Raw genomic sequence first — 23,285 nt, 5'->3', positions numbered from 1 at the left:
CGGAATTGCTGATTGCTACAAATTGAATCAATACTGAAAGAGAGTGTTAGGTAATGTATTCCCTTCAATATGTTTCAATTTAAATACGAGGCAGAAAATGTCTTATGCCCTGTTTACACAGCCACTTAGTTTTTCACATTTTATCAAATCCCATTTTGCTGCTTCCACACTGTTGAATTCACAGCAAAAAATGGGCATCGATAAAATTCTCACGAAAAACTGGTACCCATAATGTAAACGAATTTTAATCACTAACTTATATGTAAATAAGTAAGCGATCAACATCACCGAAAAATTGACGCAAAATGCTTTTTAAAAATCAGTTTCAGTACGCACTTTGTTATCATTTTTTCTGTGGTGAACTCCGCCTCGATTTCACCTCGATAAAATATCGCGTAACTAAAAAATTATACCGAAAATAGTGCCAGATATTTTTATGTTTCTCATGCATGTAAAAAAACTGAGTTTTTATAAGATTTTACATGAGCCAAAAGTGACTTTTCAAATACATATGTATATTTAAAAAACTGTGAGATATCCGCTACCCATTTTGAATAAAACCAAAATATTGCGGTAATATTCTCAAAATATACCAAAATAATATACCATAAAAATATCAAAAAAAACATGTCAAATTTATCTGATCGTAACCAAATCAGGAATCACAATGACTATAGTTATTATTGTATATGCCAAAATTCATGACTTTAGCTTTAAAATTACGATTGTTATTCGATTTTTGTTGATTTGCGGTGCGGAAGTGGGTGTGGCAAAATTTTGAAACAAACAACAAACATATCAAATGCTGTCGAAAACAAGTAAGAAAGTTACTGTCGAGTGTGCTCGACTGTGAAATATCCGTTACTCATTTTAAATAAAAGCAAAATATTGCGGTTATAATCTTAAAATATTAAAAAAAAATATGTATATATCGGGATTTGAACTCGAGCACCACCGACCGGGTGGTTAAAAAAAAAGAAAAGTTTGTACCCCGACCGGGCTGGAACCCGAGCACCACAACATGCTCAACTTGCACTCTACCACCAGAGCTATCGCATTGCTTATGAGCCCTCTATGCATACAGATACTAATATAGGCGAGCATGTATGTATGTACATATGTATATACGAATACGCAAACATATACTACATACTTACATAGAAGGTGTTTTTGCCCATACAAAAGTATTTCTTTAGTAACTTAGACAATTTTTATCTGATCGCAACCAAATTTTTAGGAATCGCAATTTCGATAGTCGTTATTGTATATACCAAAGCAAATACTGTCGAAAAATTATAGCTCTGTCTCTTATGGTCACTGAGATCTAGGTGTTCATACGGACAGACGGACATGGTTATTTCGTCTCGGCTGTTGACGCTGATCAAGAATATATATACATTGTAGGGTCGGAGATGTCTCCTTCTATCTGTTACATACATTTCCTGCCAGCACAAAGTTATAATACCCTTCTACTCTATGGGTAGGGGTATAAAACCGAGTGTTTGGTGCTGTGGAAACAGGGCATTACACATGTTCTTGTAGGCATCGAAAATCCGAGATTGAAATACAGCCAACGACATGGAGACGTGCTCCTACAGAAAAATGCCAATGGTTTCGCGACGCTTGGATAGATAACATTCTCATACCTTATTATACAAGATCAACATCCCAATCACCTCTACTAACCAATCTTCAACTTGGCTTGCAACTGCCATCCTCGAATTTAATGTCTAGCAAACAATTTTTGTAACGAACGAGAGGGCACACCCAAGGGCCGTCAAATATGTTAAATGATAAACTATTTTGCATTTTTATTTATATTCTTTTACTTCTGTCTTCGCGTTTGTATGTACATATGTATTCGCAATATGTTGGCAAAATCAAATTTTTTAAAAGTTAAAATAAAGTGATTGCCATGACCCAACGCTTGTGCATTAGGCAAATGTAAATGTTAAAGCAAATGCGTATGTTAATGAATGTAGGTTTAGTTGTGAGTGAAAGAAGAGGTTCGATTATAAATGTGGCCCACTCGACCGATGCGAATTCCACTGTAAGCCGCAAGCCTCTTCAACGATTCACACTCACCATTTCCCCGACTTTCTGTTCTGCGTTTTGTTTGCACAGACATGTCAATTTAAATCTATGTCAAAACACACGGCTTATTTGAGGTTTATTGATGTCGGTCTAATTCTGACTGTGGCCTATTCCTATTTCTGTGCGGTTGAGTCTCGTATACGAGCACTTACATACATACATATATTTGCGTCTGCCTCGAACCTTTCGGCCCCAGCTTCTTATGGAATATCTTATAACAACAGCTGCTAGTCTATTTACAAATAGCTCTTTGACCAAATTTAGGAAAAATTTAAATGGTTTTTATAAGTCTTTCCAAGTCACGTAACGGATCATTTCATCGCCAATTCAATTTTTAATTTTAAAATTGATTTGGCAAACGTTTAGATCAACGCTTTTACTTAAACCTTTTTATGAAACTTTAATTTCGTTGAAATAACAATAATTATTTTGAAAAACTATTATTTTATTATTAAATGATAGAAATCAAGTTGTATTGTATAATTCACAGCTATATAGCTATATTGTTTCATGAAATGTTAAATATGTTCAACCGAATACATACAGCAAACAATTATTCTTCGCATAAAACTAAGATAGGCAAATATAGGACAAGCTGGGGTTAAGATAAAGTTTATTTGATTTCAACATATACATATATATAATTACTTAGAATATTACTTCTTGAATAACTTTAAAGTTTTTATCCAATCGCAACCAAAAGTAAAGACACTGTTTTGTGTACTAAATATCTATCTTTGATATTTCGGTTTTTCTCTTTGTTCGATCGAAAGTTTTTTTAAATATAAATATCGCATCTTCAACAGAGTATGCCCTTTGTTTAGCAATATTTAAATTTTTCAAATGTATTGATTTTATTTGAATTTAGATTTACTGAACATTTTCAATAGATTGATTGGATTAACTTTTTCAACAATAAACTAGCATGAAATAAATCACCAAGAAATTTCAAATTATCACAATCAGAATGAATGCAAAAAATTCATAAAAGTTAAATACAAAGCTTCATAAGGAGCTGGAGGCATATACGAACAGGAAAACCTGCAGTGTCCAATAAATCCAAATGCAATATGAGCATCTACGGCAATTAAAACACTACTAACGCGACGCTGCATGCAATTACCTCTGTAAAAATGTACTTGTACAATTATCAGTATCAAGAATTTCATGTCTTAACCAAGTTTTAGTAAGGGCAATGACATTAAAAGAAAACAAATAAGAAAGTTACAGTCGAGTGTGTTTTTTGTGAGATACCCGCTTTCCGTTTTCAATAAAATCATATTCTAAAAATGTACCAAATTAATATACTGAAATGACACAATAATATACCGAAAGCTATATACTCAAAATATACCAGATAGTACAAAATTTAGGCAGTAACTTCTACAATGTTTATCTGATCGCAACTAAATTCTCAAGAATCATAAATACTGTTGTTGATCTGAGTGCACAAATAGCAAATGTTAAGAAAAAAAATATCTCTCTCTCTCTCTTATAGTGTCTAAAGTCCGGGCTTTCATACGGGCGGACGGACAGACAAACAGACGGACATATCGTCTCGGCTGTTGACGCTGAATAAGAATATATGTATATACTTTCGTTGGTCAGAGATGCCTCCTTCTGTCTGTTGCATACATTACCTGCAGGCGTAAAGTTATAATACCTATATACCCAATGGAAAGCTTTTTAAGCCACTTTTTAATCCTGTCCAAACTCTTTGCAGCAAATCTTTCTAAATTGTTCACGAGGAACAGCAGAAGGAAATTTTCCCTTCATAACGAAAACCGAATTTGTGCACTTTAGTAGTGGCTTGAGTTTTTTATAATCCCGAACATCAACAGATGTCGCATCAAGGGTAAAAATTTGTTTAAGCAGTGGCACTGTAACTATCATATTCTAGACAATTAATGGACCAGACGAGATTCTAAAATAGTTGACTAACTTCAATAGAGGATTGAGAATACTGAATTTCATCGACCATTCCCAACTGTGCCAAAATCGGAGCAGAAATTGGAACTTCGACATTTAACGACATAATATCATTATGATGGACTTCAACAACTGGAATTTTAAAAAGACGAAGAACCAAATGACATTAGCTTGCAGACGAAAGTGGAAAATATTCGGTAGAAATGATTTCAGGCAATAGATAGACGTGTCTAGGGCTTCTTCGCGTCTGAGACTCTGTCAAGAGTTTCAAACTCTTAAACCCAGAATTTTAAAACCTTCGAATAGATCTCTTAAGCAAGTCCACGTTTTCAGAATAAACCCAGCAATGTCGCTTTCAGAATCCCTGCAATGTTCACCCGCTACGTATTAAAAGCACGAACGAATGTGAATGCGCATGCTCTTTGTGTGTTGTCTAGCCGGCAAGTGTAAAATGATCAATACTTGGAACCAAAAGAATACAGAGACTTTGTGTCTATACTCAGAAGTACGATTTAAATGTTTCATTACCACACAATTTTTTTCAAGCATTGGCTTATAGTCCGCTTGGCTGGTTTGTAGACCACACAAAAAAAGTCACCAGTCTTAAGAATTTTTTATAAATAATGTGTAAGCAGGCATATTTTAGTCAGCAAGACTAATTTCTGACTGGGATGTACGTGATAATGGACCGGGGGTAGTCCTGACTGTGTCCCTTCATCCCTTTCATAGGTAAGGGCAACGGCATAAGAAAACCCAAAACAAAAGAAGCACGAATAGTAGCAACAAAAAACACAAACAACATCTCGACACAAAAACAATTACAAAACAAGTTTCCCCAATGCCTTGGTTTTTGTAGCTTGCTTTTCGAGGGAGGGGTAGACCGTATGGATGGGGTGGTCTAGGGCTAGCTAGTGCACTGGCTGAGGCTTGTATTTGTCGCGTTGCGAGCCGTCAGTCAAGTCAAAAAAAGAAATATCATGGCAATGAGAAAGAGAAACAGGCGGGCGAAAAAGCGAACCATGAAGAAACAACAATTTGGGTTAGGTGGGACACGGTGAGTATTTGCAGAGGAGGTGCCATCTGTATTGCGTCGCTGCTCTGTTTTCTTTTTGTCTTTTTTCCATTACACCTATGCTAATGCTTTATGAGCGGAATGCTGCTTGATGTACGTTCTTGAGCTCTGTCTCTGTTATTGTATTTTAATAGGACACATATTCAGTTGCAACTCCTTTCTTGTTCCTAGTGAAGAACTATTCCTTTAGAATATAAGTAACATATCACTCAGTGAGATGTTGTCAAGAAAAAACACGTACGGTACGACCACCAGAATTATCCGCGGAACAGTGGTCTCAGTATTTAGTAACTTAATTACAAAATTAAGCTAATTCTTAAATTTTTTTTTTCGTTTAATTTTTTATTTACAATCTGTCTTAAGACAATAAGAAAATTTTATGACTAATATTTACATAACAGGAATAGCAGATTTCCAGTGAAACCTGCTATTAAATATAACATCTTGTTTACTTAAAATTTACCTATCAGGGAGATCAAGAATGTGAAATCTTTTAAGTCTTCTAACAGTTGAGCTATTGTCTAAAAGAGCTAGGGCTAAATTATTTTCATGATTGTGAAGTCTGTCTGTGTATTTTTTACTATATTTCTTAATCTCTTCTTTTATAGTTGGAATATTTAAATCTCTGTGAATATTTGCATTGGTTACATAAAATGGAGCGTTAACAATTTGTCGCAATGTTTTTGATTGGTAGCGCTGAAGTATTTCAATATTTGAATTGCTAGTTGTTCCCCAGAGCTGAATAGCGTATGTCCAAACAGGCTTCAAAATGGCTTTGTAGAGGAGAATTTTGTTTTCCAAAGTAACCGCTGATTTTCTACTTAGTACCCAGGACATTTTCAGTGTTTTTATTTTAAGTTGTTGACATTTCGCTTTTAAGTGCGGTTTCCATGTTAGTCTGCGGTCGAGGTGCATGCCAAGATACTTCACACAGGTATCTTCTGGAATTGCTGAGCCGTATAGTGTTACATTTGGGCATCTTCCTGGTCTTAGTGCAAAAGTTATTTGGACAGACTTCAGGGAATTTATTTTAATTTTCCAGCGAAGAAACCAGGCTTCAATCAGACTGAGCTCACTTTGCAACAGCTGAGATGCTTCGTCTCGAGAAGAGCTTGTTGCCAGAATGGCTGTATCGTCAGCATATGTTGCAATGGTGCAATTGTTTGTTGCTGGCATATCTGCCGTGTATAGAGTGTAGAGGACTGGTCCCAGTACACTCCCTTGAGGAACGCCTGCGTTTATGAGAAATAGTGTTGACGTATCATTTCTCTGCTGAACGTAGAAGCATCTTTTCGACAAGTAGGATCTCAGTAATAGATAGTATGGGGCAGGTAGCCAATTCTTTATCTTGAAGAGCAATCCATTGTGCCAAACACGATCAAACGCTTGTTGAACATCGAGAAACGTAGCAGTACAGTATTTTTTGTTCTCAAGTGCATATACAATTTCATTAATAACCCTGTGACATTGTTCAGTGGTGCCGTGGCCTCTTCTAAATCCGAATTGATATTCTGAATGATGGCAAGTTCGTCCAAAATTGGCAACATCCTCTTAAGTAGTATTTTTCAAATACTTTCGAGAATATTGTCAACAGACTAATGGGACGGTAGGATGATAGTTCAGCTTCTGGCTTGTTTGGCTTAAGGATCATAATGATTTCTGCACATTTCCATTGACTTGGGAAATGGTCTAGCCTGAGAATAGCGTTGAATACTAGCGTGAGAAATCGTATGCATTTTAATGGTAGAGTTTTGAGAGTGATGCCGTCTATTTTATCCGGGCCTGGAGATTTTTTATTGTTTAAGCATTTAATTTCTGACACGACTTCGTCAAAGTGAATTCTTTTAATAGGCAAGCTCATTTGACAAGGTGACCCAAGAAAGTTTTCTATTTCAGCTTCTGTCATAGGATTGTCAATGTCATTTGGCTGGAACACAGAGTGCAGGTGTTGTGCAAATGCCTCAGCTTGTTCTTCGTCAGATCTACACCAGTTTCCATTGTTTTTACGGATAATTAAGTTTCTTTTTGCTGGTCTCTTTAGATACTTAGTTGCTCTCCACAGGTTATACTCTTTGTTGCTAGAATTTGGTTCTAAATTTCTCAAATATGCAGCTAGAGATTCATTTCGTAAGTTGGACAGTAATTGTCTAAGCTCAGATGCAGCTTTGTTGTAAAAGTCTTTTGTCTGCAGGATAGTGAGTTTCTTGCCAACGTTTTCTCAGGTTCCTTTTGTGTTGAATCTTTTCTCGAATTTCAGTGGAAAGGTATAATTGGTTTGGTTGTTGGTTTCTGTGGGTATGATTTGTATTTATGTAGCTCGCTCTGTGAATTGTATTTGTGAAATGCTCCACAGCATAGTCTATTTCCTCTCCTGTTTTTAACGAAATGTCTAGAGTAATGGCTTCTTCAAGGTAGTTTTTAAACGCGTTAATGTCTGTGGAAGCAGAGATGACTTTATAGGGCTTGTCGAGCATATGAGCTATAGTGCTATAGGTTGCTATTATCGGAGAGTGATCTGAATTAAGATCGAAACTTTCCATTACGCGCATATGAGTTTGAGGGATACCAGAGAATGCTACGAAGTCAATCAAGTCTGGGAGTTTTACGAGTATCTGTAGGCCAGTATGTAGGCTTACCAGTTGAGAGAGTTGTTATATTATTGTTTCGTATGCATTTATATAATTCGGATCCCTTAGGGTTAATTAATCTGGAGCCCCACCATGGGTGTTTGGCATTAAAGTCGCCTCCAACAATAAACTTTGTCCCCAGTCCTTGAAAGAAGTTCTTAAAAAAAAAGAAAAGTTTGTACCCCGACCGGGCTGGAACCCGAGCACCACAACATGCTCAACTTGCACTCTACCACCAGAGCTATCGCATTGCTTATGAGCCCTCTATGCATACAGATACTAATATAGGCGAGCATGTATGTATGTACATATGTATATACGAATACGCAAACATATACTACATACTTACATAGAAGGTGTTTTTGCCCATACAAAAGTATTTCTTTAGTAACTTAGACAATTTTTATCTGATCGCAACCAAATTTTTAGGAATCGCAATTTCGATAGTCGTTATTGTATATACCAAAGCAAATACTGTCGAAAAAAAAATTATAGCTCTGTCTCTTATGGTCACTGAGATCTAGGTGTTCATACGGACAGACGGACATGGTTATTTCGTCTCGGCTGTTGACGCTGATCAAGAATATATATACATTGTAGGGTCGGAGATGTCTCCTTCTATCTGTTACATACATTTCCTGCCAGCACAAAGTTATAATACCCTTCTACTCTATGGGTAGGGGGGTATAAAAACCGAGTGTTTGGTGCTGTGGAAACAGGGCATTACACATGTTCTTGTAGGCATCGAAAATCCGAGATTGAAATACAGCCAACGACATGGAGACGTGCTCCTACAGAAAAATGCCAATGGTTTCGCGACGCTTGGATAGATAACATTCTCATACCTTATTATACAAGATCAACATCCCAATCACCTCTACTAACCAATCTTCAACTTGGCTTGCAACTGCCATCCTCGAATTTAATGTCTAGCAAACAATTTTTGTAACGAACGAGAGGGCACACCCAAGGGCCGTCAAATATGTTAAATGATAAACTATTTTGCATTTTTATTTATATTCTTTTACTTCTGTCTTCGCGTTTGTATGTACATATGTATTCGCAATATGTTGGCAAAATCAAATTTTTTAAAAGTTAAAATAAAGTGATTGCCATGACCCAACGCTTGTGCATTAGGCAAATGTAAATGTTAAAGCAAATGCGTATGTTAATGAATGTAGGTTTAGTTGTGAGTGAAAGAAGAGGTTCGATTATAAATGTGGCCCACTCGACCGATGCGAATTCCACTGTAAGCCGCAAGCCTCTTCAACGATTCACACTCACCATTTCCCCGACTTTCTGTTCTGCGTTTTGTTTGCACAGACATGTCAATTTAAATCTATGTCAAAACACACGGCTTATTTGAGGTTTATTGATGTCGGTCTAATTCTGACTGTGGCCTATTCCTATTTCTGTGCGGTTGAGTCTCGTATACGAGCACTTACATACATACATATATTTGCGTCTGCCTCGAACCTTTCGGCCCCAGCTTCTTATGGAATATCTTATAACAACAGCTGCTAGTCTATTTACAAATAGCTCTTTGACCAAATTTAGGAAAAATTTAAATGGTTTTTTATAAGTCTTTCCAAGTCACGTAACGGATCATTTCATCGCCAATTCAATTTTTAATTTTTAAAATTGATTTGGCAAACGTTTAGATCAACGCTTTTACTTAAACCTTTTTTATGAAACTTTAATTTCGTTGAAATAACAATAATTATTTTGAAAAACTATTATTTTATTATTAAATGATAGAAATCAAGTTGTATTGTATAATTCACAGCTATATAGCTATATTGTTTCATGAAATGTTAAATATGTTCAACCGAATACATACAGCAAACAATTATTCTTCGCATAAAACTAAGATAGGCAAATATAGGACAAGCTGGGGTTAAGATAAAGTTTATTTGATTTCAACATATACATATATATAATTACTTAGAATATTACTTCTTGAATAACTTTAAAGTTTTTTATCCAATCGCAACCAAAAGTAAAGACACTGTTTTGTGTACTAAATATCTATCTTTGATATTTCGGTTTTTCTCTTTGTTCGATCGAAAGTTTTTTTAAATATAAATATCGCATCTTCAACAGAGTATGCCCTTTGTTTAGCAATATTTAAATTTTTCAAATGTATTGATTTTATTTGAATTTAGATTTACTGAACATTTTCAATAGATTGATTGGATTAACTTTTTCAACAATAAACTAGCATGAAATAAATCACCAAGAAATTTCAAATTATCACAATCAGAATGAATGCAAAAAATTCATAAAAGTTAAATACAAAGCTTCATAAGGAGCTGGAGGCATATACGAACAGGAAAACCTGCAGTGTCCAATAAATCCAAATGCAATATGAGCATCTACGGCAATTAAAACACTACTAACGCGACGCTGCATGCAATTACCTCTGTAAAAATGTACTTGTACAATTATCAGTATCAAGAATTTCATGTCTTAACCAAGTTTTAGTAAGGGCAATGACATTAAAAGAAAACAAATAAGAAAGTTACAGTCGAGTGTGTTTTTTGTGAGATACCCGCTTTCCGTTTTCAATAAAATCATATTCTAAAAATGTACCAAATTAATATACTGAAATGACACAATAATATACCGAAAGCTATATACTCAAAATATACCAGATAGTACAAAATTTAGGCAGTAACTTCTACAATGTTTATCTGATCGCAACTAAATTCTCAAGAATCATAAATACTGTTGTTGATCTGAGTGCACAAATAGCAAATGTTAAGAAAAAAAATAATATCTCTCTCTCTCTCTTATAGTGTCTAAAGTCCGGGCTTTCATACGGGCGGACGGACAGACAAACAGACGGACATATCGTCTCGGCTGTTGACGCTGAATAAGAATATATGTATATACTTTCGTTGGTCAGAGATGCCTCCTTCTGTCTGTTGCATACATTACCTGCAGGCGTAAAGTTATAATACCTATATACCCAATGGAAAGCTTTTTAAGCCACTTTTTAATCCTGTCCAAACTCTTTGCAGCAAATCTTTCTAAATTGTTCACGAGGAACAGCAGAAGGAAATTTTCCCTTCATAACGAAAACCGAATTTGTGCACTTTAGTAGTGGCTTGAGTTTTTTTATAATCCCGAACATCAACAGATGTCGCATCAAGGGTAAAAATTTGTTTAAGCAGTGGCACTGTAACTATCATATTCTAGACAATTAATGGACCAGACGAGATTCTAAAATAGTTGACTAACTTCAATAGAGGATTGAGAATACTGAATTTCATCGACCATTCCCAACTGTGCCAAAATCGGAGCAGAAATTGGAACTTCGACATTTAACGACATAATATCATTATGATGGACTTCAACAACTGGAATTTTAAAAAGACGAAGAACCAAATGACATTAGCTTGCAGACGAAAGTGGAAAATATTCGGTAGAAATGATTTCAGGCAATAGATAGACGTGTCTAGGGCTTCTTCGCGTCTGAGACTCTGTCAAGAGTTTCAAACTCTTAAACCCAGAATTTTTAAAACCTTCGAATAGATCTCTTAAGCAAGTCCACGTTTTCAGAATAAACCCAGCAATGTCGCTTTCAGAATCCCTGCAATGTTCACCCGCTACGTATTAAAAGCACGAACGAATGTGAATGCGCATGCTCTTTGTGTGTTGTCTAGCCGGCAAGTGTAAAATGATCAATACTTGGAACCAAAAGAATACAGAGACTTTGTGTCTATACTCAGAAGTACGATTTAAATGTTTCATTACCACACAATTTTTTTCAAGCATTGGCTTATAGTCCGCTTGGCTGGTTTGTAGACCACACAAAAAAAGTCACCAGTCTTAAGAATTTTTTATAAATAATGTGTAAGCAGGCATATTTTAGTCAGCAAGACTAATTTCTGACTGGGATGTACGTGATAATGGACCGGGGGTAGTCCTGACTGTGTCCCTTCATCCCTTTCATAGGTAAGGGCAACGGCATAAGAAAACCCAAAACAAAAAGAAGCACGAATAGTAGCAACAAAAAACACAAACAACATCTCGACACAAAAACAATTACAAAACAAGTTTCCCCAATGCCTTGGTTTTTGTAGCTTGCTTTTCGAGGGAGGGGTAGACCGTATGGATGGGGTGGTCTAGGGCTAGCTAGTGCACTGGCTGAGGCTTGTATTTGTCGCGTTGCGAGCCGTCAGTCAAGTCAAAAAAAGAAATATCATGGCAATGAGAAAGAGAAACAGGCGGGCGAAAAAGCGAACCATGAAGAAACAACAATTTGGGTTAGGTGGGACACGGTGAGTATTTGCAGAGGAGGTGCCATCTGTATTGCGTCGCTGCTCTGTTTTCTTTTTGTCTTTTTTCCATTACACCTATGCTAATGCTTTATGAGCGGAATGCTGCTTGATGTACGTTCTTGAGCTCTGTCTCTGTTATTGTATTTTAATAGGACACATATTCAGTTGCAACTCCTTTCTTGTTCCTAGTGAAGAACTATTCCTTTAGAATATAAGTAACATATCACTCAGTGAGATGTTGTCAAGAAAAAACACGTACGGTACGACCACCAGAATTATCCGCGGAACAGTGGTCTCAGTATTTAGTAACTTAATTACAAAATTAAGCTAATTCTTAAATAAAACGAAAGAATATTAAAATATTCTTAAGGTTATATTTGGTATTTCGGAATACCAGATAAAATATACCAGAATGTCAACTAATCACTTTCTACAATTTTTATCTGATTGGTTTCTGATTGGAAAAGGATATAAAAAATGTTATTGTATGTAATAAAATCAACGATAGCTTTAAAATTGCCCTTGCTATGCGATTTTATATTTACAAGGGCGGGAGGAAACAAAATAATCTGTCTGCAATGATAATAAGTGGTGTCAAAACACAATTATAGTAAATACGAAGAACTATCGATAGTAGGCGCCATCGATATTCGACGACAGTTAATTTTGAACCATAAATAGTGTTATCGATTGTCACCGATAATATCACTTGTAATACAAACTTTGTCGTCTTGCCGTTTGTCTTGTATTCTTTGCAGCAGTCAAGGAATTTCACAAGTTTTTTAACGTTTAACCTCTTGAAATACTTCCAGACTTGTGAAATTTTTTGTAATACTATTCCACATCTTATCTTTACTTGACGCACTAGGTGTTGCGGACATTTGACTTTCATATTAAATTTGACACATTATATATCAAAATACTTATGTTTAATACATTAAACATACCTATTTTTAAAACGCGATCCATATGTACTTATATTTTCTTTATTGCTGACGATTTTACACAGAACAATGTGAGACGCCAGCTATCGATGCCACAATCGATAGTGGTTGGGCCACTTTCGAAAGTATCTGCTGCTATCGATTGTGGCTCGATAGCGCCCAACTATCAATAGTGTCATCGATTACTCTCCATCTCTACATTATAACTCTACATCTTCTAGTCCTCGAGATTAGTTTGGTTAAAAAGTGTCAGAAGGGGGTCAGCATTATATATGTATGTATGTATGTGTCCACTATGTGGAGTTTCACGTACGTCATACGTTTTATTGTGATTACCAATACCAACATAGAAACATTGAACTTTATAAATTATATGATTAAAACTCTAATATTACAGACCCACTAACTCAAATTGTCGAATTGAATATGTGACACATACTAATATTCTTTAACGAGTTTAAAATACTTTTATTTTCTGTAAAATATATTTTTTTTAGGCAGAAAGTTTCAATTCCAACTCAATGTACAAGGAATAAATGTACGCAATTTGTACCAACAAAGTTAAATCGATTTTACAAAAAATCGGAGGCAGAAGTTAGCACGACGAAAAATTGTCCAATAATTTAGAATGTCGCTCAAGATACAAATTTATGTATATGATTCTATGAAAGTTAAAGTAGAACAAAATCGTCTTGCGGTTGATTTCTAAAAGCCGCAAGCACTCCCTTGTATGAAGTTGACCAACCCGTCACATCTTTATCACAAACCATGACATGAATACGTCCAACTTTATATCAGTATTTCATTCATTGTAGGCTTAGGGAGAAATGTGAGTGACTGTCTACTTCCCCATATTCCTCGTCCTCGCCTGCGTATCGTCCGTTCTTTCGTTGCCATCGCTTGTTTATTGGCTTACAAGTGCTGTACGTCCGGCTGCGTTTGCGGAAATGAGCAAATGACTAATGACTGACCAGAGTCAAACGTCCAACAGCCCCCGTCAGGCATGTATCTTTCCCTCTCTTTACTATATTTCTTTCTGTCTCTCTTTTTATATATATATGTGTATCTCTGACTTCCTCCTTTAACCAGACCTTATGTTGCCGTATAGCCAGAGCAATTGGACAGTGTGCGAACAAGTCGCTTGCTGTTTGCACTACGCTTCAATTAAAGCAGGAAATTGAACTTTTATTCAAGAGCATGTGTGCTGAATGGGTGAGAGCCGGGGGTAAGGTAATGGTAACGTTACCTACTTAACTGGCTGTTTGGTAGTGCTTAAAGATTGTCGAAAGTATCCGTATCCAGTTGTTGCATATACATATAACTAACGGTTGTTGGCCTTTTCTTCGCGTCCAAAGTTTGAGGAGCACTTCACTTAAACACTTTATGCATTCCAGCACACTCCATTTAAAACAACAATAACAAGAACTAGCGTGTTCTGTATATTCTTGACCGATTCCTTTACCGTCACTACTGCACGCCAATGCGAAATGCGCTTTATGTACTTAAAACGGTCGCCATTCGGAATGCGATTTCGATGCGGAGTCCACGATTTTTGCTGACTTCGCTACTTTCTGCGTTACCGTTACCGTTAGCTACTGCTGTCGTTGCCGCTATAGTTGTCGCCGACGGCGCCCCACTGTTGTTGCGGCAAATAACAAACGTGTACTGACACATCCGCACAACATAATGCGCATTTTATGGCCGACGACCTTCGCTCGGAACGTTCGTTTTTAGAACAACCACGAAGCGCAAGCCGAAGACAAATTCCGATGAATCGACGTGAGCGAGTATACAATATGAAATACAATGTCCTAGGCGCAACAGCCGAATGTGAAAACGTGCCAAAAGTGCAACGAACAGCATTAAGCATGGGAGCTAGTATGACGTCAACTGAGCGCAAGAATATGAGATTATGGGAGAGTTAGAGCATGCGCAGTCAGAGCTTAATTGTATCTGGCAATGCTGCGGCAGAGCATGGCAAACATTATACATATGAATGTATGTATGTATGTAATGTTCCAAAAGTGGAAGGTGATTTGACGACACTTGACAATAAACATGAATGAATGAGTGGTTCGTCAATTAATACTAGAAGGGTAAAGAAGGGCGGATTGAATGGACTATGGAATGGAATGGGTTGTATTGCCTGGATAGACAGGCCATATCCTTCCTTGGAATGTGCTCTTTGGCCTGAGGTAATGGCCGACAGCTAATAAACTCAAACCAATAATATGCTTGTTGAATTTATTGTAAAACATTTCTAACCCCTGAAACTAAGACTGATAAATGACCACGCACACAAGCAATTTGCAAGCTTCTTTCCGTTCTTCTCACACTCCTTTACGAGGCAATCGAAGTGTCCGAATAACCCAAGAAATATATATACATATGTATATATACTACATATGTACATACATATCATATAGTACGTACGCACATATGTACGTACATATGTAAGTATAAAGTTTGTACTCCTTTTTGGTGCATGTTTTTATGCGTGCCCCATTTAATGATGTTCTTATTTTTGTTGGATGTTTAACATACCTTAATATATGATGCTTGAAAGAATTTATAATGAATCAGAAAAGTCACCACTATACGTAACAATATACATGTACAGTGGATCACAGCTTATTTCAACCACCACCAACCGACAACTTTAAGTCAGAATACTGGCCAAACTAAAAGAGATATTAACTTTATTTAAACGCAGGATTTTAGTTAAATGTTTTAACATACAAGATACTTTTTCATTTATACTCTAATTTTTTGTTTACTATATAAAATTATTGAAAAACAAAAAAATGCCAAAAAAAGTACCAGAGCTTATTACAACCAGCCACTTTGCTGCTGTGCAAAGATCAGTTTCCTAGGACAATAACGGTTTTTTATTGATCTATTGCATTGTGTATAGTATTGACAGTATAAGGCGCAAGAAACCGTTTATAAGGCGCGCGAATCAAAAGGCTCCTTTGAAATTTGTCAAGGAGCATGTTGGAAAGGATAAAAACTTTTGGAACTTAATCATATTTGTGGACGAGTCCAAAATCAACATTTTTGGCTTGGTTGGAGCTCCATATGTCGGTCGGAATCCAAATTCCGGGCTTCAAAACATAAATTTAAAGCCTACAGTCACCCATTACGGTGGTAGTGTTGTGGTTTGGGCCTGTATGTCCACAGCCGTAGTCGAAAAACTCAATTTTATTGACGCGATCATTGACTATACTCAATACCTAGAGGTACTGAATGTCAATTTGATCCAAAGTGCAGATAAACTGGGCATTAAGGATGATTTCCGCTTCTACCAAGACAATGACCCTAGGCTTAAGTCAGGAATTGGGCAAGATTGGCTAATTTGCAACTGTCGTCATGCCATGAAACCATCAGCTCAGTAACCTGACATAAATGTTGTAAAAAATTTTTGGGCCATTTTGGACCAGAACATCGGAAAAAGGCCAATTTCCAACAAATCTAACCTTAAAACGGCTTTAGTGCAAGAATGGGACAAAATTAGCCCCTATATCAAAAAAAAAATGGGTGGAATCTATTCCAAACTGTCTGGAAGGAGCTATTAACCAAGAAGGAGGTCATAAGAAATTCGAAATACACAGTTTAACATATTTATATTTAGTTATTTTCAGCTGGTTGAAATAAACTGTGGTACTTTTTTTTTTGGCATTTTTTTGTTTTTCAATAATTTTATATAGTAAACAAAAAATTATAGGATAAATCAAAAAATATCATTTATGTTAAGACATTAAACTACAATCCTGCGTTTAAATAAAGTTAATACCTTTTTTAGTTTGGCCAGTGTACTAACTCAAAGTTGTCGGTTGGTGGTGGTTGAAATAAGCTGTGATCCACTGTATGTATGTGAACAGACGCACTGGCATATTCTAACCGTATATGCACAGCATAAAAATACAGACATAGACATATGTATGTATGTACATATAACATATGTACATATGTATGTATGATCAGGTGCACCTTTGGTAATGACCTCTGACCTCGAATGCGACCTTTGCACGTATTTTAATTAAAAAAACAAACAAATACCATTATGGAGGCGTTCAAGCATTGATCTATAGGAATATTTTTATCCACCGAATTGCAAAATGCCATATTATTAATTTTAGACAAAAACGTTTAGCTCTGTGGCCTGCTGTAATTATTTTCAATTACAATTTTGCTTATCTTTTCTTTATGAAACTTTTTATTTGCATATGATTTAACAAGATTATTTTGAAATTAACAATAAAAATCAAAACCAGAATTTTTAGAGTCTTCAAGTCTTCAGTTACATTCCTACTGCGACTTTATTGTGCATGTGTATCACAACAATTTTCTGAATTTTTCTTAAATTGAAGCATAGCGTAGAAGGGTATTATACCATTGTGTTTTCAAATGAATGTAACATGTCTATACATCTTAATCAGCGTAATCGAGTCGATATATGTATAGAGAAACAGCATTTGTTATGCACGCAGATCAAGTGTTCTTAAATTGTTGCCTCGTCCACTTACGCCTCCGCAAATCGAAAAATAAATCGAATAAGAAGCTAAAGTATTAATACCGAATAATAAAGCACTGTTCTGTTCTTAAGCGCTGTTTCCAGATGAGCGAAATCGTGTTTTTCTCGGCGGGTATCTTACAGTCGAGCATACTCGACTATAGATTTCTTACTTGTTTGAATTTGGCATAGCTTTTATTTATTACAAATTATTTATTTTTATAATTATTTCTGATTGATTTCTTTTATTACTTTTGTATATTAATTTTGTACCCTGGTGTTTTTCTATTTGTTAATTTGTTTTGGCAGCGCAATTGTAATTTTAGGTATTATGTGCACTTAGTATACACATGAATAATGTTACAAAATCTTCATACAATGTTAATGTATCATGCTTTTTTCATTTGGATATTTCATTACATTAAGCAAGTAAGAAACCTACAGTCAAGTATTCTCGACTGTGAAATACCCGCTACCCATTTTGAATAAAAGCAAAACAGCACGGAATTGTTTCTAAAATATACTGAAATAATATACAATAAAATACAAAAAAATATGAAAAACGTATATTTGGTGTGTTAATATAATAATATAATATAATGTATAATGTTAATATAATAATAATAATAATAAATCATATACAAAATATACTAGATTGTCAGCCAAAGCAACTAAGACCCCCAGTAAGTAGGTGTTTTCCCCGTACAAAAGTGGTTCTTTAATATCTTCATTTGTAATCTGATCGCAACCAAACTTTCAGGAATTACAAAGACTATAGTTATTATTGTATATACTGATATATAAATTCGCGACTCTAGCTTTAAAATTACACTTGTTATTCGAGTTTTGTCAATTTGCGAAGGCAGAAGAGGGGTGGCAAAATTTGAAACAAACTTGAATTGCGTGCAAACGTAAAAAGTGCTATCAAAATTCTATCTTTTATAGTCAGTTGATTCAGCTGTTGACGCTGATCATATATTTCCGTTACAAAGTTAAACAAGTAAGAAAGCTACAGACGAGTGTACTCGACTGTGAGATACCCGCTACCCATTTTAAATAAAAGAAATATATTTTGCGGTATTTTTCTAAAAATATACTGAATATACCGAAAATACTAAAAATATACCAAATGGTATGTTTGGTATATCGATATAGTACACCATTCAAAATATACCATAGACGGCTCAATATACCAGATTGTCAGCCAAAGCAACTAAGACCCCTAGTAAGTATTCTTGATCAGCGTCCGTCTGTCTGTCCGTATGAAACACAGGATCTCAGAGACTATAAGAGATAGACAGCATTTGTAATGTTTTCACGCAGATCAAGTTTGTTTCAAGTTTTCACCACGCCCACTTCGGCCCCGCAAAGTTAGAGTCGCGAATATACAATAATGAATAATTGCGATCAGATAAAAATTGTCGATGTTATTAAAGAAATACTTTTGTATGGGCAAAAACGCCTACTTACAAGGGGTCTTAGTTGCTTTGGCTGACAATCTGGTATATTTTGCCCTCTATAGTATACATTGAGTGAAGTATTAATATACAGTATTAATATACAAAATATACAATTTAGTATATTTTTGTTTTTTGTATAGTGCAATATTTTGCTTTTATTCAAAATGGGTAGCAGGTATTTCACAGTCGAGCACACTCGACTTTAGCTTTCTTACTTGATTTTTTTTTTAATTTTATTTTTTGGTCGTGGCTTACGGTTCAAGACCTATTGATAAATTTCAATGAAATTTAAAAAACTCATTCATGCTAAGAAATATTCAAAGTAAATGAACTACTAATTAATTTATCATTGGTTGGTGATAAATTAATTTCGCTTATTTGCCTAATGTTTAGGAGCTAATTGACAATGTAAGGTAAAACACAAAATTTTATTGACAAAATGTTAGAAAATCTACAAAAATAGATTTTTCTTTTTTGTAATATATTATTTTTTGGGAATCCGAAACAGTCACGGACGAATTGAGTTGAGTTGAATTGAAGTTGAGGATAACTTAAACAATTTTAAGTCGATTTAACCTTAGAAGGCGGTGGTCTGTTTATTTGTAAATGCAGAATTAATAGAATCCATTTATATCTATTTTCTCTCTACTTTGTTTATAGCGGATCTGGTCTATTCAATCGGTTTTTATTCGTTGTTCCCCCAGCTAATTGTGGTTAAATAAATTTTTAGTTTATAGTTTCTTACCAATTAAAAGTTATTTTCGCTTCAATACCTTTTGAGCGTTACATTAAGGAAATGTAAAAGGATGCAGCTTCGACACAAATAAGTATATATATTCTTGATCATTCTAAATATTTTAGGTATATTAATTTTGTATAACTAAATATCGCACTAGTACCGCTCTGTTTTATTCATATTGGAAATGGATTGGTGGAATCTCACAGCCAAGCACGCTCGACTGTTGTTTTTATTTGTTTTTTTACCGCATTCTATCGATAAGAAGACTGGTGTTGTAACTGTAGTCAACAGTTGAGACCATAAATACATGTCCGTCCGTCCGTATGGGCGATATGTATGTAGATCTCATAGAATATAATGAATAACTTATTATTATATATTTTTTGTTGGTGATGAATTCGTAGATTAACGTGTGAAGATCACGAAATTAATGTGTAACAATAGATACAGTTATTAATATAATATAATAATTATAATAATATTCCGTCATTAAAATGATATATGTATGTACTATTAAATCAAAAATACTACTTTCACAGTTTTGCCTTTACTGAAAATTTGTAGCGAGTATCTCACAGTCTAACAGGTTTCTTACCTATATATGTTATTTTCTTATAATAATTATAATTTTATAGAAATAACGAATACAATTCCTTATTGCAATGAGATGAGCCGGAGCGGAATTTTTAAATCGTGATTGATTTTTTTTTATTTTTTGGGTAATTGCTTGCCATTGTTCTGCTTCGATTGCGATAGATTGTTTCAGCCACCAGGAATACGAAACGCTGCAACTTATCGTACATTATGGAGTGTAGATTAATATTAAATGATTAAGTTCTACCAGCATCAGTTTATCAGTAAAAATCAAAGCTTTTTGTGTAGTAATCAGAGGCTTGCATAAATTGACTCCTCAAACTGCACGTATCTAATTCCATTTCTCACTCTCTCTAAATGCGTGCCACATAAAAAACTAATTCACAACGCTCAATATAATTTATATGGTTTTCATGCTATCTAAAGAATCTGGAGCCGATGGTGCTCTCAATCGCACACAATCAGCTTGGCCCAAAAAGGCAAAAGATTTTTTTTGTAATTTTTATGACCCCAAAAGACACATCAATTCCATTGGCTAACCCCCGCCTAATAGGTAGGGATTGGGGTAAAACGGTAGTGTCGTGTTTGTGATAGGCTCAGAATGCACGACTCAGGTCAGAGAAAGCTGGACAGAAAAGCGGCAAAAAAGGCAAGCAAACATATTTAAAGATGTAAGCGCAATAAAATAAAATAATAAAAATACAACTTTTGTCCTTGGCAATTCACCAACTCCCCTTTGAACTTTTTCTGTCTGTTTGTTTGCTTGTTTGTTTGTGTGAAAGGTTGAGGAGTTGGGACTAGCTGGACTATAAAGTGTTTCAAGTTATCTAAAGTGTTAAATCACCTGATGCCGTCAGCATGAAATTTACGCACATAAATCTTTCAGTGCGACCCCAAGCTCAGTCTTAGGCAGAGAATGTGCTTTGAAATACATAAACCAAACATGAGTAAACCCAAATCCGAACGAGGGTGTTTCCATGTTTTCATAGACCTTATATATAATTATCCACAAATTCACTAAAAACACATTTAAATTACATAGTCGTGAATTTAAAATAGTTAAAATATAAATTTTATAGTACAGCCTGGCCAATGTTAAAAACTATTTTTATATATTTTTATTAAAATATAATGTACTTTTTTACATTGGGATTATTTATTGTAAGATACACTAACCCAACTTTGCTGGCAGCCCTTCAAAGTAAAGTATTTTGAAAAGGTTTGTTACCATTGACAGTAACAGGATCTCACTATTGATTCAGTTCCAGCCCTATTCAGATGAAAATTTTAAAGGGATGATTAAGAAGTATTTGAGGAGGTTTGTTATATTTTATGGCATTACTGTTTTAGCATAGGATCGGATCTATGAATCGAAAACTTGCGAATTTACATGGCAAATCGAGGTACACGATGGATGGATAAGGTCCCATTCTAAATCCTTAAGCAGAACGCTAGATATCGAAGAAGAATAATTTACAATTTATTGCATTTCATTTTTTGTTGCTCGATGACAACAGAGTTAAACTTTTCCAAAACACACACTAAGCAAACGAGTAAAGGGGAATCCATGGAGTTATCTGAATCAGAAGTGCAGCAAAAAATAGTTAGCATCATAGCACAAAACAAACGCAGCGTATGAACAAAAAGTTTAAGAACATTAGCTGGAAATCGCCTTATGTGCTCCATCTAAAAGCATTAGCATTCAGCCCCGCAAATAAAACAAGTAAGAAAGTTACAGTCGAGTGTGCTCGACTGTGAGATACCCGCTACCCATTTTGAATAAAAGCAAAATATTGCGGTATTATTTTTAAAATATACCGAAAATACTGAAAATTACCGATCGGTATATTTTAGTATTTTTTTTATTTGATATATCGATACCATAGACGGCACAATATACCAGATTGTCGGATAAAGCAACTCAGACCCCCAGTAAGAAGGCGTTTTAATACCTTCCACAATTTTTATCTGATCGCAATCAAATTTTCAGGAATCACAACTACTATAGTTGTGATTGTATATACCAAAATTCGCAGCTCTAGCTTTAAAATAACACTTGCCATTTAGTAACAATTGCAGAAATAGTTGGCGGACGGTTTCATGTGAATTGACCGTGTCACACCCTTCTTCCAACTCCTTGGCAAGGGTTCTGGTCAAAATTTAGGGGTTTTGACGGACCTTGCCCATAATAAGGCGGTCTGCCCGCTCGTCAATATCCATTTTTCGACCATTTCCACACTTTGCTTGCAGTTTGTCTTCATTTTCGGCTTGATTTGGAGCATTATAAATTATTTTTCGCGGTACCCTAATCAGCTCCACTCGCTAAGCTACAGATTTTCCAATTTGGTGACTATAATCAGTGTTGCCAACTCTTAGTGGTCGTTTATAGCAGTGAAAGCATAAAAAAAATAGCCAAAAATAGCTAGATTTCTTAAAAAATAGTAAATTAAAATAGCCGTTAGTTTTCAATGACAAAATCTTATATTTTTGTACATTCAGTGTTGATTATTTAATGATTCTTCTTCGATAAGCAAATTGTTTAAAACTTACCCAATTTCCACCTCCTCGGAACCAAATTATTAGAAAAATGCGGTAAACTCACCAAGTATTTTTATAAAGCTTATATCTGTCGATTCATCGATCAATAAGCTAAATTTTGAATTTGCAATGTCGTTTTGCAAACATTCCTAGAAATGTGGCGACAGCACATTTTTTATAACTGTCATGCACCTTGTTCGGTGAATTTTTAACTGGCTTTCTTCAAAGATTTGCGCGCACAAATTATTAAGGTGGTCAACCGAACTGATTGAACAGTGTTGAGCCACAAACAAGCAGAGAGCAGATTCCTTAGAGGATGTCTCCGTAAATGTTTTGGGAAACTCTATTGTTTGGTTACCTCGCCGTACTTCAAGTATTGCCTTGTGTTTTTTAGTTTCAACGGGTGATTTCAAGTCCCACAACTTTGCATTTAATGTGCATTTGCAATATTTGCAAAATGCTTTTGATTTGTTAGTTAAATCTTTTGCA

The 23,285-nt window shown here is 35.2% G+C and overlaps 1 protein-coding gene across 4 annotated transcripts in view; it reads right to left on the bottom strand.

Annotated features, from left to right (window-relative positions):
- Positions 1-22,873, bottom strand: part of LOC132796444 (chaoptin) — a 60,367-nt gene extending 37,494 nt beyond the window's left edge. For 2 of the 4 annotated variants that reach the window (XM_060807620.1, XM_060807643.1), the window contains exon 1: positions 14,203-14,604. The gene's annotated coding sequence lies outside the window, so the exon portion shown is untranslated. Of the gene's footprint in view, positions 1-14,198; positions 14,605-22,860 lie in introns of those variants that run through there. The other 2 variants (XM_060807635.1, XM_060807626.1) reach the window with 2 other exon arrangements.
- Positions 22,874-23,285: the final 412 nt, after the last annotated feature.

The sequence above is a fragment of the Drosophila nasuta genome, chromosome 2L, assembly GCF_023558535.2.
Source record: "Drosophila nasuta strain 15112-1781.00 chromosome 2L, ASM2355853v1, whole genome shotgun sequence".
NCBI classification, from domain to species: domain Eukaryota; kingdom Metazoa; phylum Arthropoda; class Insecta; order Diptera; family Drosophilidae; genus Drosophila; species Drosophila nasuta.
The sequence above is the reverse complement of the archived record's forward strand: the minus strand, read 5'-3'. Positions and strand labels throughout refer to the sequence as shown.